The sequence below is a fragment of the Marmota flaviventris genome, chromosome 17, assembly GCF_047511675.1.
Source record: "Marmota flaviventris isolate mMarFla1 chromosome 17, mMarFla1.hap1, whole genome shotgun sequence".
Classification (NCBI taxonomy): domain Eukaryota; kingdom Metazoa; phylum Chordata; class Mammalia; order Rodentia; family Sciuridae; genus Marmota; species Marmota flaviventris.
Window position 1 is genome coordinate 4,496,455 of NC_092514.1, and position 14,768 is coordinate 4,511,222.

General features: G+C 35.1%; 1 non-coding gene across 1 annotated transcript; it reads left to right on the forward strand.

Moving 5' to 3' along the window:
* Positions 1-7,201: 7,201 nt before the first annotated feature.
* On the forward strand, positions 7,202-7,307 carry LOC114108514 (U6 spliceosomal RNA). Its single transcript, XR_003585487.1, has one exon. It is a non-coding gene; the product is annotated as a U6 spliceosomal RNA (small nuclear RNA).
* Positions 7,308-14,768: the final 7,461 nt, after the last annotated feature.

Here is a 14,768-nt window from a genome sequence, read left to right on the forward strand (position 1 = left end):
ATTGTTGCATCTTATCTTACCGATACCAATATAAATGGCTTTCTGTTGATCCTGGAACAAATATTTACTGGTACTTACTACCAAAACTTATAGCAATTTGATATGCAATTGGTTAATTAATCAAGTGTGAGATCATAAGGACTTTCATGAAAATCTCAATGATTTGAAGGCATTTGTGTTTATGTGTTTCCACGATGATAGGCTTAGAATAAACATTATATATGGAATTTAGATGTTATGTTCAATAAATAAATACGGTACACACTGAAATGTCTTCCTTATCACTCTTTTCAAGAGCATAGTAGCTAATAGCCTTCAGCTACTTATTAGAAGGTTATCCACATCTTTTGAGCTAGAATCTAACTCTTCTTGTGGCTCTCATTCCATGACACAACAAGGTAGTATAGCGTTCTAGACATTTTTACTTAACATAGAACATCCTTCATAGCCAGTGTTGATCTAGAGCCCCATATTTGACTAAAAGAAATTTTGAACCAAAACTTCATCATGACCCCTATTAGAGTAAGGGCATATGATATTAGGGAATAAATGGAGTTCCTACAAAACTTTTTTTTAAAAAATGAATATTTTAAATAAAACAGTGTCTATATATTTTCACTTGTATAACATACTACTATAAAAAATAAATTTTAAACAATAAAATCATTTGTTTTAATTTCATTCAAGTACTCACACATACAATAACATAAAGATGTATGATTTGGCTTTCGTTGCTATTTTGTTTAAATACTTCTTATACCCAGTGATTAAAAACACAAATAAACGTTTAAATAGAACATAAAATATTATCTATATGTGGAATTTTTTAAAAGGTCCAAACTAATCTGTTTTATGAATGAGTTACACAAATTTCTATCTTTAAAATTTAATATATGAAATATTTTAAAAGTAATACTGTTGGGCAGGATTCTAAATTGATCTCCCACCACAAATTTCCATCCATCCCAGTACCTGGCAATATGAAGATGGACTTTAAACCTGTGACTAGATGGATGAAGAAAAAGCCTTTGACAAAATTGAGCACCCATTTATATTTAAAACACTAGAGAATCTAAGGACAGAAGGAATTTACCTAAACATCATGTAGACTATGTACAACAAAACCAAAGCCAATATCCTACAGAGTGAAAAAAAGTGAAAGCATTTTCTGTAAAATCAGGGATAAGAAAAAGATGTCCATGTTCACCACTCCTATCCAATATAGTTTGTGAAACTCTATTCAGAGTAATCAGACAAGAGAAGGAAATCGAAGGATACAAACACAAAAGGAATAACTCAAATTAACTCTGCTTACAGTTGACACAATCCTATCCTTAGAAGACTCCTAAAGCTCCACCAGAAAACTTCTAAAGCTGATACACAAATTCAGCAAAGTAGCAGGATGCAGGATCAACATCTAAAAATCAATAACTCTCATATACTCCACTATTGAATCTGCCAAGAAATAAATCGGGAAAACAATTCATTTCATAATAGCCTCAAAAGTGTAAAATACTTGAGAATAAACCTAACTAAGCAGTGAAAGGCCACTACAATGACATTATAGAAAACTGAAGAAAGAAACTGAAGACCTTAGAAAAATGGGAAAACACCTGATTTTTGGATAAGCAAAAACAATATTATAAAAATGGTCATATGGAAAATGATCCACATATCCAATGCAATGTCCATCAAAATACCAATGACCTTCTTCAGAGAATTAGTAAAAAAAAATCATAAAAATTCATCCAGGAGAATGAATAGCCAAAGCAGAATAACCAAACAGAATAGCCTAAGCAGTCCTGATCAATAAGCTTACGTTGTATGACATAATGGACCAAAAGATAGGGAAGTAAGCCAGGTAGGCCTGAGCTAATTTCCTGAGCTCTTCTAATGCATACAGCTTTATTTAGCTGGTGACATAAAAAGAAGAAATAGATTTGAAGCATGTAATATTCAAAGTACTGTTGTTGCTGGCCAGAAGATGAAGAAAGTAATAGGGCAAAAATAACTACAGCCTCTGTGAGCTGAAAGGCCTCAGCTCTGGCCTTCAAAATAATGAAACATGGTCCTAAAAGCACATGGGGCAAAGTTTGTTTCATATTTGCTTGTTGTTTGTTTCTAATTGACACATATTATACATATGTACTGGGTACAATGTGAATATTTTTATATGTGCCCATGTTGTGTAATAGTCAAATCAAGATATTTAGCAGGTCTCTCACCTCAAATATTTATCCTATGACAGGAACATTCACTATCCTCTCTAGCTACTTTGAAATATAACTATTGTACAACAGCTCACCAGAACTTCGACCTCCTAAGTGTGACTTTGAATCCATTGACCAATCTGTCTATATCCCATCTCCTTTACCCTCCTGAGCCACAGATAATCTTTCTTCATTCCACTTCTCTGCATCCACTTTTTTAGATTACATATATGAGCAAGAACACATGGTATTTATTTTTATGCCCCTAGCTTATTTCACCTAGCATAATGACTTTCTGGTTAATCTACATTGTGTAAGTGACCCAATCTTTCCTTTTTTAAAAAAATTACTGATCAATATTTTATTGTGTATATACACCACATTTTCTTTATCCATTCATCAGTTACTTGGTGGTTAGATTGATTCCTTATCTTGGCTATTCTGAATAATTCTGCAGTAAACACAGTGGTGTAGACATTTATTCTAAATACTTGATTTCATTTCCAACTAAATTCTAACAACATTCAGAATAAACTTGGGGGCAAACTTTTCCCTAGAGCATCCAAATAAAAATTGAGAATAGTAAGCACCTTGATTTCTTATTTGTGATATTTTGAGCAGAGAATTCAGTTTCTGTATTTACTTTTTTTTCTACAGAACTGTGTTATTTTACAGCCCTAAGTTTGTAGTAATTTGTTACAAAGCAATAAAAACCAGTATTATTATGTTTTTCATGTTCTGAAAATAATACAATTAAAATATGTACCTTTTTTGAATACTAAAATGATAAAATTTTAAAATTTGCTACTATATTTCATACAAAATATTTTTTTTAAAAAATTAGCCATTAATCATTTTCCAATAGTTAGGAAAGATAATCTCATAAACACAAGAAAAAATTCTTCTTTTAATTAACCCACAAAGTAGAAGTTCAATCATTCTGTTGTACATGCTGAAATTTGAACATAGCTTAAGTGAAAGAAAGACTTGTGAATAAAAAAGAAATTCTGGGAGTATGGCCAAGCATTTTACATGTTCTAACGGGAATGTCACCAAGGAAAAAGATATATATATATATATATATATATATATATATATATATATATATATATATACACACACACACACACACACACACACACACACATACATATATGTGTATATAGATATATAAAATGCACAGGAATCCATTTCAAAATAAGTCATAGTTATAATGCTGTTGACCCTGTTTATTTATTTATTTATTTATTTATTTATTTATTTGTTGTTGATGAACCTTTATTTTCCATGCAATGTGGAGAATCAAACCCAGCACCTCATACATGCCAGGCAAGTGTTCTGCCACTGAGTCACAACCCCAGGCCAATGACCCTGTTTCTTTAAAGACCGACAATAATGTAAGCAGCTACCTGTTCAGAATTATGGGACTACGAGGAATTTCTTTAAGTGTAACCTGTCACATGTGAGTGGATGTTAGTACTCCTTATGTGAGTATATGATTATATATATATATATATATATATATATATATATATATATATATATATATATATATATTTATATATATATATACACACACACACTCATATATATACACACACATATATAAATACTATATTTTATATATACTATATATATGTATATTCATATAGCCAACTCTTTTAGTGACAATTGACATGTTTAACAGTTCAGGTTTGAAATTCCAATACATAGTCTTCAAACAGTTCAATTCAGGGTAATGTTTGAATAAAATATATTTTTTTTAATTTTTGGTCCAAAAGATGATTTTTGATAGACTGAAATGGAATTGTAGGAATTCTTTATTTTACTGAAAACTGATAGATTTTTTTCCCCAAATCATCGTGGAATAAAGAAAAAAAAGTCTATATTTAGTATTGCTTAAGAATTAGACTATCTGTTTGGTATAAAAGGACACATAATTTGCTCTTTAGTGAATACTTACAAGACCATTCAAATGTTCTAAATTTAAATATTTTGGATGCTTTCAAATTGATCAGGAAATACTAGATACCTATCTCAGGAAGTCAATGACACTATATTATTTGTTACATACATCTATGCCATATTAGCTCAATTATATTTAAAAATAGTAGAAAGAAGTACATGGAATTAGGGTCATCTTTAATAACTTTCATCTTATTTCACCTAGTATAATGCTTCTGTGGAATAAACTAAATTATTTGCCATTTTCTTAATGATGAAGGACTTATTTTTCAGAAATAGAAGGTAGATGTATTTTCATTTCTGAGTCTTAAATTATATATTTTAATTTATTAGTATATTATTCTTAATTTTATTATAATGTAAATTTTGCATTATACTGTATAAACAGTTTATACATTTTTAGATATCTGCTTGTATGCAAAAATTAAGAAGTTGAAGAAATATAGCTACAGTGTTTCAAAATAATCAGACAAGTAATCACTATGCTTCTAAGTCAGTATTAACTAATTATGAAAATAATGCATAAAATTTTTTCTACATTTTAACAATAAGAGCAAAGACCATCAGTATTATTCAAATCTTTCCTAAACAGAAAAAAAAATTACTTATGCTAGTTTACATATTCCCTAATATATACTGACCCTACCTTGGGGGAATCTCCTCTGGTGGCTTTTCTTTCAAGACTACAGCAAAAAAATTAGAAGTACATTTTTAAGTTGTAAATGTCAAGTGACAGTCTCAGATGGGAAGGTAGCCAAGCTCCATGATGAGTCAAGCTGCAGCCCCAGCACTTACCACAAAGGTCACCAGCGAGAGCTTCTTCACCTCACAGAGCTGCCTTTTGTATGAGTACACATCCCCTGCCGCATTTGTGCTGCAAGGATTCAGTTAACTAATGCAGGCAAAGCATCTTACACTGCACCATATGTGAAACAGATTCCCAGTAAATGCTCAGTTGTGTCCCTTTTCCATTGAAATTTTGATGATTATTATTGCTGTGTATTTTACACATACAGTCATTTATCAAAATTAGTAAATATATCAGTCTATATATGCATCGACTTATTTCTTATTAAAACTTATTCTTTATGTTGTAGTATAAATTAACCTAAAATTGTATTATGCATATTATGTGAACACCAGGAACCTGTTTGTTCTATCCAAACATATATTTTAATCATTCATAAAAATTTTAGAGTCATTTACTTATAAAAGCCATGTGAAATAATTAGCATTAGTTTCATTGAAGTTAATTTTGTTGATTCTGGTATTAAGATCTAAATTATACTATTTAAAACTATATTTTAGGTAAAACTTTCTGTCTATTTTCAACAGATTATGATAACCTTATTTCTAATGTTGATCTCCTGTATATGGCCAAGTGTGGTTAAACATATAGTTGATTTTGACCCAAATATGGCTGTCTCTCAGAAGAACTCTAAGACAAAAAATAAAAATATTTATATTTTGCTACATGGTAGAAAATTAAAATTAATATGCTTATATCCATAGACACATAAAATGAATATCAGTATATGGATCTTTTTTGCTCAATAAGCAATAGTGAACTAAAGAAAGCTTGCAGGCTTGGCACATGTATATTCTTTCTGAAACTCACAGAAATTCAATGAGAAACATTGTATGCTTTTTTCTCATTTCAGAAAACTAAGCCTTAGAAACTGTAAGCAATTCATCAATGGCCATAGAGCAACTAATTGGCAAATTTCTGAAGAGACCATGAATCTGATCTGCCACAAATCCTTTTATATAATCCCATTAAGCAATTTTCTTCAATGTTTTCTCCTGTGACTAAGATGTTCTTTATATGTATCTTCCAGGTCAAATTGCTAACATGAACCAAAAAATAATAAGTTACTTAAGAAAAAGTAATGTACACGTGTATTTAATTTGTGGAAAAATTATATAGGAAACATGTTTAGAATACATATTTTTACTACCTTTCATGGGTGATATAATTTAAAAGTAAGATTTATATTGGGCTTGTGAATTGGCATATATTTGTAAAAACATATTTCCAAGCAGATGATTTTACGTAGGAAAAGGGACTGTGAGCTGAATGGATAACAAGGTAGGAGTCTGTGAAGAAATGTGTGATACAAAAAAAATTGCTGGGTGGCTGGCCTCAAAAGCACACTTGAACATTATAATTTCAGATGTGCCCTAACAATGGGGAATGCCTGAACTGATTAAAGGAAAATGAGACCGAGGACAAGAAAGCTGATTAAGAGAAAATTACAGCAGTTAAAAGTGACCTCGGCCTTCACCAGATATTATTCCATTGAAAGGAAAAGAAATCATATTTGGGCAACAAAATTTGGTCAAATTTGTCCAAAGACTGAAATAAAACATTGATTTCCCTTTGCTAATTAAGCAAATGATTCAACTATCATCATTTTCACACCCACTAGTTTGAAAGTATATGAATCTATTTTACATGTTTCATATCAAGAGTTCCTAAATGGAAATGTGACCAATTAAGTACAAAAAGAGAATTGAGAAGTTGAAAATATTCTGACATGTATTATTTGACATTTTTCTTAGGCTTCTCCTTTTATTCTGGGGAAAAAATCATAGGCTTCACATTAATTCATATGACTTTTTTAGATTTATGAAAAATCTGCTATTCTCCATAGGTTAAGACAAAGCCTCTGACCCTTAGAAGCTCATAGACAAGTGGGAAAGAATATCAAAGACGAATATTTTTACAGCCTGATAAGGTGTGTAGTTTTAGGAAAGAGGCAGAATTCTTCATGCAGTAAAGAGGAACTGTCCATCATGGCCTCTGAGTGGAAAGGAAGATTTTCAAAACAAAATCCTTTTTAGCTACATCCCGTTAGATACAAACTGAACAGAGGATACCAATGAGCTATTCCAGGTAGAAGGAATAGAATATACAAAGGCATTAAAAATGTACATGGCCCTAGGAAGTTATTGTAGTTCAGAGTCACTGGAGTGTCATAGGGGATATAGTTGGTTGAAAAATTGTCATATTGAAGACCATGTGAGTGCTCTCTTGGGCAGCACATATACTAAAATTTGAATGTTTCAGAGAAAATTAGCATGCCTCCTGCACAAGGATGATATACACATTCATGAAGCTTCCATATTTCTGAAAAAAAAAAAGGATTGGTAGGAGGGGAGGAGGGACAGAATAAGGGAAGAACAGTAAAATGAATCTGACCTAATAGTCCTATGTAAATGTAGGGATATACCAGACTGAAACTGATCATCATGAGTATCCACAAGGGATTAATTTTTAAAAATCTGATATTAAATAGCAGAAAGAACAGTACAATAGAGAGAAGGGAAGAGGCAGTAGGAGGCAAGGAAGGAAAAGCCAATTACTAGGGACTGAATTTGAGGAAAGTATATTCCATGCTTGTATAACTATGTCAACATTAATTCTAAAGTTATGTGTGACTAAAAATAACCAATAAAAAAAGACCATGTGGATCAAATAGCAATATAGCTACATCTTCAGCCATCCACCAGCAGGTTCTCTTCAGTACTCAAATCCACTGTAAGACATAGGATGTGAACCTAAAGTACTCCTTGCTGACTTCATAACATGCCTTCAACCTCATTGTTTTGCAGTACATGCCTCAAGCTACCCACAGAAAAATCTTGTATTTATCTCTTTGTTAGCAATTCTTCAGTGTTTCCCCACTATTCATTCAATACAATCTAAACTCTTGAATGCAACAATTGAGAATTTTCCTCATCTGATATCAGTTTATCATGTCAAGACATAAATTCAAACTTGTAGTGATATTTATGAACATACCATTTTGCCGCAGTCCAGCTGCAGCAAAATAACCAGAGGGTGACAAGCAACTTGTGTACATTGATACAGCAGGAGTGGGAGCCGTTTATTGTAGGACAGGAGAGGTATTTATACATTACACACAGCTTATCTTAATTAACATAAACTAGATACAGCAGTCAACCAATAAGGAATCTCCACCACTCCTGCTGTATCAATGTACACAAGTTGCTTGTCACCCTCCGGTTATTTGGCTGCACCATTTGATGACTTATTCATTCTTGTATATGTTTTAAATCTTTGTATCTTTACACACTTTGAACATGCTTTCATTACTCCTGGTTACAGAACAAACAGGCCTTTACATTTTCATATTTAAAAAATTTCTTCGATGTCACTCTTCATGTATTCCTCGCTTCTGCATTTCTTAATATCACTTTGTGTTCAGATCCCATGAAAGATTTTACACAACAATTTACCAATGCAGATTGTTTTGCCGACTATTTATTTCACATATCACTCTACCGCAATAAAGCACAAATTCTTTGAAAGCAGGGAATAATCTCTAGAATAGAAGTCTAGAATAATACAAAGCAAAACTGAACTCTAAAGAAAGTTTTTAGGCAAACAAATTATTATATAAAGATATACCAATGAGGAAATTTGAATTTGAGATTTTTTCTTTTTTCATTTTAATTTTTTATTGTTGGCTGTTCAAAACATTACATAGTTCTTGATATATCATATTTCACAATTTGATTCAAGTGGGTTATGAGCTCCCATTTTTACCCCATATACAGATTGCAGAACCACATCAGTTACACATCCATTGATTTACATATTGCCATACTAGTGTCTGTTGTATTCTGCTGCATTTCCTATCCTCTACTATCACCCCTCCCCTCCCCTCCCCTCCCCTCTTCTCTCTCTGCCCCCTCTACTGACATTCGTTTGCCCCCCTTGTATTATTTTTCCCTTTCCCCTCACTTCCTCTTGTAGGTACTTTTGTATAACTCTGAGGGTCTCCTTCCATTTCCATGCATTTTCCCTTCTCTCTCCCTTTCCCTCCCACCTCTCATCGCTGCTTAATGTTAATCTTCTTCTCATGCTCTTCGACCCTACTCTGTTCTTAGTTACTCTCCTTATATCAAAGAAGGCATTTGGCATTTGTTTTTTAGGGATTGGCTAGCTTCACTTAGCATAATCTGCTCTAATGCCATCCATTTCCCTGTAAATTCTATGATTTTGTCATTTTTTAATGCAGAGTAATACTCCATTGTGTATAAATGCCACATTTTTTTTTATCCATTCATCCATTGAAGGGCATCTATGTTGGTTCCACAGTCTAGCTATTGTGAATTGTGCTGCTATGAACATCGATGTAGCAGTGTCCCTGTAGCATGCTCTTTTTAGGTCTTTAGGGAATAGACCGTGAAGGGGAATAGCTGGGTCAAATGGTGGCTCCATTCCCAGCTTTCCAAGAAATCTCCAAACTGCTTTCCAAATTGGCTGCACCAATTTGCAGTCCCACCAGCAATGTACAAGTGTACCCTTTTCCCCACATCCTCGCCAGCACTTGTTGTTGTTTGACTTCATAATGGCTGCCAATCTAACTGGAGTGAGATGGTATCTTAGGGTGGTTTTGATTTGCATTTCTCTGACTGCTAGAGATGGTGAGCATTTTTTCATGTACTTGTTGATTGATTGTATGTCCTCCTCTGAGAAGTGTCTGTTCAGGTCCTTGGCCGATTTGTTGATTGGGTTGTTTGTTCTCTTATTGTCAAATTTTTTGAGTTCTTTGTATACTCTGGATATTAGGGCTCTATCTGAAGTGTGAGGAGTAAAGATCTGTTCCCAGGATGTAGGCTCTCTATTTACCTCTCTTATTGTATCTTTTGCTGAGAAAAAACTTTTTAGTTTGAGTAAGTCCCATTTGTTGATTCTAGTTATTAACTTTTGTGCTATGGGTGTCCTATTGAGGAATTTGGAGCCCGACCCCACAGTATGTAGATCGTAGCCAACTTTTTCTTCTATCAGACGGCATGTCTCTGATTTGATATCAAGCTCCTTGATCCATTTTGAATTTACTTTTGTGCATGGCGAGAGAAAGGGATTCAGATTCATTTTGTTGCATATGGATTTCCAGTTTTCCCAGCACCATTTGTTGAAGATGCTATCCTTCCTCCATTGCATGCTTTTAGCCCCTTTATCAAATATAAGGTAGTTGTAGTTTTGTGGATTGGTTTCTGTGTCCTCTATTCTGTACCATTGGTCCACCGGCCTGTTTTGGTACCAGTACCATGCTGTTTTTGTTACTATTGCTCTGTAGTATAGTTTGAAGTCTGGTATCGCTATACCGCCTGATTCACACTTCCTGCTTAGCATTGTTTTTGCTATTCTGGGTCTTTTATTTTTCCATATGAATTTCATGATTGCTTTCTCTATTTCTACAAGAAATGCCATTGGGATTTTGATTGGCATTGCATTAAACCTATAGAGAACTTTTGGTAATATCGCCATTTTGATAATGTTAGTTCTACCTATCCATGAACAGGGTATATTTTTCCATCTTCTAAGATCTTCTTCTATTTCTCTCTTTAGGGTTCTGTAGTTTTCATTGTATAAGTCTTTCACCTCTTTTGTTAGGTTGATTCCCAAGTATTTTATTTTTTTAAAAGATATTGTGAATGGAGTGGTTGTCCTCATTTCCATTTCAGAGGATTTGTCACTGATATACAGGAATGCCTTTGATTTATGCGTGTTGATTTTATATCCTGCCACTTTGCTGAATTCATGTATTAGCTCTAATAGTTTCTTTGTAGACCCTTTTGGGTCTGCTAGGTATAGAATCATGTCATCTGCAAATAGTGATAATTTAAGTTCTTCTTTTCCTATTTTGATGCCTTTAATTTCTTTCGTCTGTCTAATTGCTCTGGCCAGTATTTCTAGAACTATGTTGAACAGAAGTGGTGAGAGAGGGCATCCCTGTCTTGTTCCAGATTTTAGAGGGAATGTCTTCAATTTTTCTCCATTCAGAATGATGCTAGGCTGAGGCTTAGCATAGATTGCTTTTACAATATTGAGGTATGTTCCTGTTATCCCTAGTTTTTCTAGAGTTTTGAACATAAAGGGATGCTGTACTTTGTCGAATGCTTTTTCCGCATCTATCGAGATGATCATATGGTTCTTATTTTTAAGTCTATTGATGTGGTGAATAACATTTATTGATTTCCTTATATTGAACCAGCCTTGCATCCCAGGGATGAATCCTGCTTGATCATGGTGCACAATTTTTTTGATATGTTTTTGTATCCGAGTGGCCAGAATTTTATTGAGGATTTTTGCATCTAGGTTCATTAGAGATATTGGTCTGTAGTTTTCTTTCTTTGAAGTGTCTTTGTCTGGTTTAGGTATCAGGGTGATGTTGGCCTCGTAGAATGAATTTGGAAGTTCTCCCTCTTTTTCTATTTCCCAAAGTAGCTTGAAAAGTATTGGTATTAGTTCCTCTTTAAAGGTTTTGTAAAACTCTGCTGTATACCCATCCGGTCCTGGGCTTTTCTTAGTTGGTAGTCTTTTGATGGTTTCTTCTATTTCCTCAATTGATATTGGTCTGTTTAGGTTGTCTATATCCTCCTGACTCAATCTGGGCAGATCATATGACTTAAGAAATTTATCTATGCCTTCACTATCTTCTAATTTATTGGAGTATAAGGATTCAAAATAATTTTTGATTATCTTCTGTATTTCTGAAGTGTCTGTTGTGATATTGCCTCTTTCATCCTGTATGTTAGTAATTTGAGTTCTCTCTCTTCTTCTCTTCGCTAGCATGGCTAAGGGTCTGTCGATTTTGTTTATTTTTTCAAAGAACCAACTTTTAGTTTTGTCAATTTTTTCAATTGTTTCTTTTGTTTCGATTTCATTAATTTCAGCTCTGATTTTAATTATTTCTTGCCTTCTACTTCTTTTGCTGTTGTTTTGCTCTTCTTTTTCTAGGATTTTGAGATGAAGTATGAGATCATTTATTTGTTGGTTTTTTCTTTTTTTAAGGAATGAACTCCAAGCAATGAATTTTCCTCTTAGAACTGCTTTCAATGTGTCCCATAGATTCCGATATGTTGTGTCTGTGTTTTCATTAATCTCTAAGAATTTTTTAATTTCCTCCTTGATGTCTTCTATAACCCATTGATCATTCAGTAACCTATTGTTCATTCTCCAAGTGATGTATTCTTTTTCCTTCCTTCTTTTATTGTTGATTTTCAGTTCCATTCCATTATGATCAGATAGGATGCATGGTATTATCTCTACTCCTTTATATTGTCTAAGAGTTTCCCTGTGACATAATATATGATCTATTTTTGAGAAGGATCCATGTGCTGCTGAGAAAAAAGTGTAACTGCTTGATGTTGGGTGGTATATTCTATATATGTCAATTAAGTCTAGGTTATTAATTGTGTTATTGAGTTCTATAGATTCCTTATTCAACTTTTGTTTGGAAGATCTGTCCAGTGGTGATAGAGGTGTGTTGAAGTCTCCCATGATTATTGTATGGTGGTCTATTAGACTCTTGAACTTGAGAAGAGTTTGTTTGATGAACATAGCTGCACCATTGTTTGGGGCATATATATTTATGATTGTTATGTCTTGTTGGTGTATGGTTCCCTTGAGCAGTATGTAGTGTCCCTCTTTATCCCTTTTGATTAACTTTGGCTTGAAATCTATTTTATTTGATATGAGTATGGATACTCCTGTTTGTTTCCAAAGTCCATATGAGTGATATGATTTTTCCCAACCTTTCACCTTCAGCCTATGTATGTCTTTTCCTATCAAATGCGTCTCCTGTAGGCAGCATATTGTTGGGTCTTGTTTTGTGATCCATTCTACTAGCCTGTGTCTCTTGATTGGTGAGTTTAAGCCATTAACATTTAGGGTTATTATTGAGATATGGGTTGTTGTTCCAGCCATATTTTTTTATTTATGTTACTAAACATGGTTTGTTTTCCTCTTTGATTATTTTCCCCCCTTTAGTGTCCTACCTCCCACTGTTGGTTTTCATTGTTATTTTCCATTTCCTCTTCCTGTAATATTTTGCCAAGGATGTTTTGAAGAGATGGTTTTCTAGCTGCAAATTCTTTTAACTTTTGTTTATCGTGGAAGGTTTTAATTTCATCTTCCATCCCAAAGCTTAATTTCGCTGGAAACACAATTCTTGGTTGGAACCCATTTTCTTTCAGTGTTTGAAATATGTTATTCCAGGATCTTCTAGCTTTCAGAGTCTGTGTTGAAAGATCAGCTGTTATCCTGATTGGCTTACCCCTAAATGTGATCTGCTTCCTTTCTCTTGTAGCTTTTAAAATTCTCTCCTTATTCTGTATGTTGGGCATCTTCATTATAATGTGTCTAGGTGTGGGTCTCTTATGATTTTGCACATTCGGCGTCCTGTAGGCTTCTAGGATTTGGGGTTCTGTCTCATTCTTCAAGTCTGGGAAGTTTTCTCATATTATTTCATTGAATAGGTTGCTCATTCCTTTGGTTTGAAACTCTGTCCCCTCCTGTATCCCAATGACTCTTAAATTTGGTCTCTTGATGTTATCCCATATTTCTTGGATGTTCTGCTCATGGTTTCTTAACAGTCTTGCTGAGCTGTCTATGTTCTTTTCAAGTTGAAATACTTTATCTTCATTGTCTGATGTTCTGTCTTCTAAGTGTTCTACTCTGCTGGTAGTATTCTCAATTGAGTTTTTAAGTTGGCTTATTGCTTCCTGCATTTCTAGGATTTCTGTTTGTTTGTTTTTTATAACCTCTATTTCCCTGTATAGTTGATCTTTTGCTTCTTGGATTTGTTTATGTAATTCATTGTTGAAGTGATCTTTCATTGTCTGATTTTGCTGTCTGATGTCTTCCTTGAGACTCCAGATCATCTGAAGCATGTATATCCTGAATTCTTTATCTGACATTCCATCTGCTGCAGCTATTACCTCTTCTAACGTTGAGTTGACCTGCATTGCTTGTGGTCCTTTCTTTCCATGTCTCTTCATATTGTTCGCGTTCCTTTCTATTTGGTGAAACTGTTGTGCTATTGAATTTTCCCCCTATATATTTATATTGGTCTTGTATAGTTGCAAAGTCTCCCTCGCAGGCGCGGGCGGCGGCTCTGCCCCTCCTCCAATTGGGGCAATGTGCCTACCATGCCGGGAGGCCGCTGGGCCTGCTCTGCCGGTCGGTAGCAGGTCCGCCGACCTTGCAGGCGCAGGCGGCGGCTCTGTCCCTCTGCGGGCCGCTAGGCTTGTTCTGTCGGTGGTCGCAGTTCTGCCTACCTTGCAGGCGTGGGGGCGGGGGCAGCTCTACCGTTCCTCAGGCCACTGGGCCTGTTCTGTCTCTCGGTTGCAGGTCTGGCCTGTTCTGATGGTGGTCACAGTTCCGACTACCTTGCAGGAGCGGGGGGGAGGGGGCGGCTTTGCCTCTCAGCAGGCCGCTGCTCCTCTTCTGCCGGTGGGTCGCAGGCCCGCCTACCTTGCAGGAGTGATTGGAAGCTCTGTCTCGTCGCGGGCCACTTGCCCTTTTCTGTCGGTGGTCACAGTTCCCCTACCTGGCAGGCGTGGGGGGTGTGGGGCGGCTCTGCCCCTCAGCAGGCCGCTGGGCCTGCTCTGTGCGTGGTCACAGTTCCCTCTACCTTGCCGGCGCAGGGGGAGGGGGTGGCTCTGCCTCACAGTAGGCCACTGCTCCTCTTCTGCCAGTGGGTTGCAGGCCCCCCTACCTTGCAGGAGTGATTGGAAGCTCTGTCCCGCCGCGTGCCACTGGGCCTTTTCCGT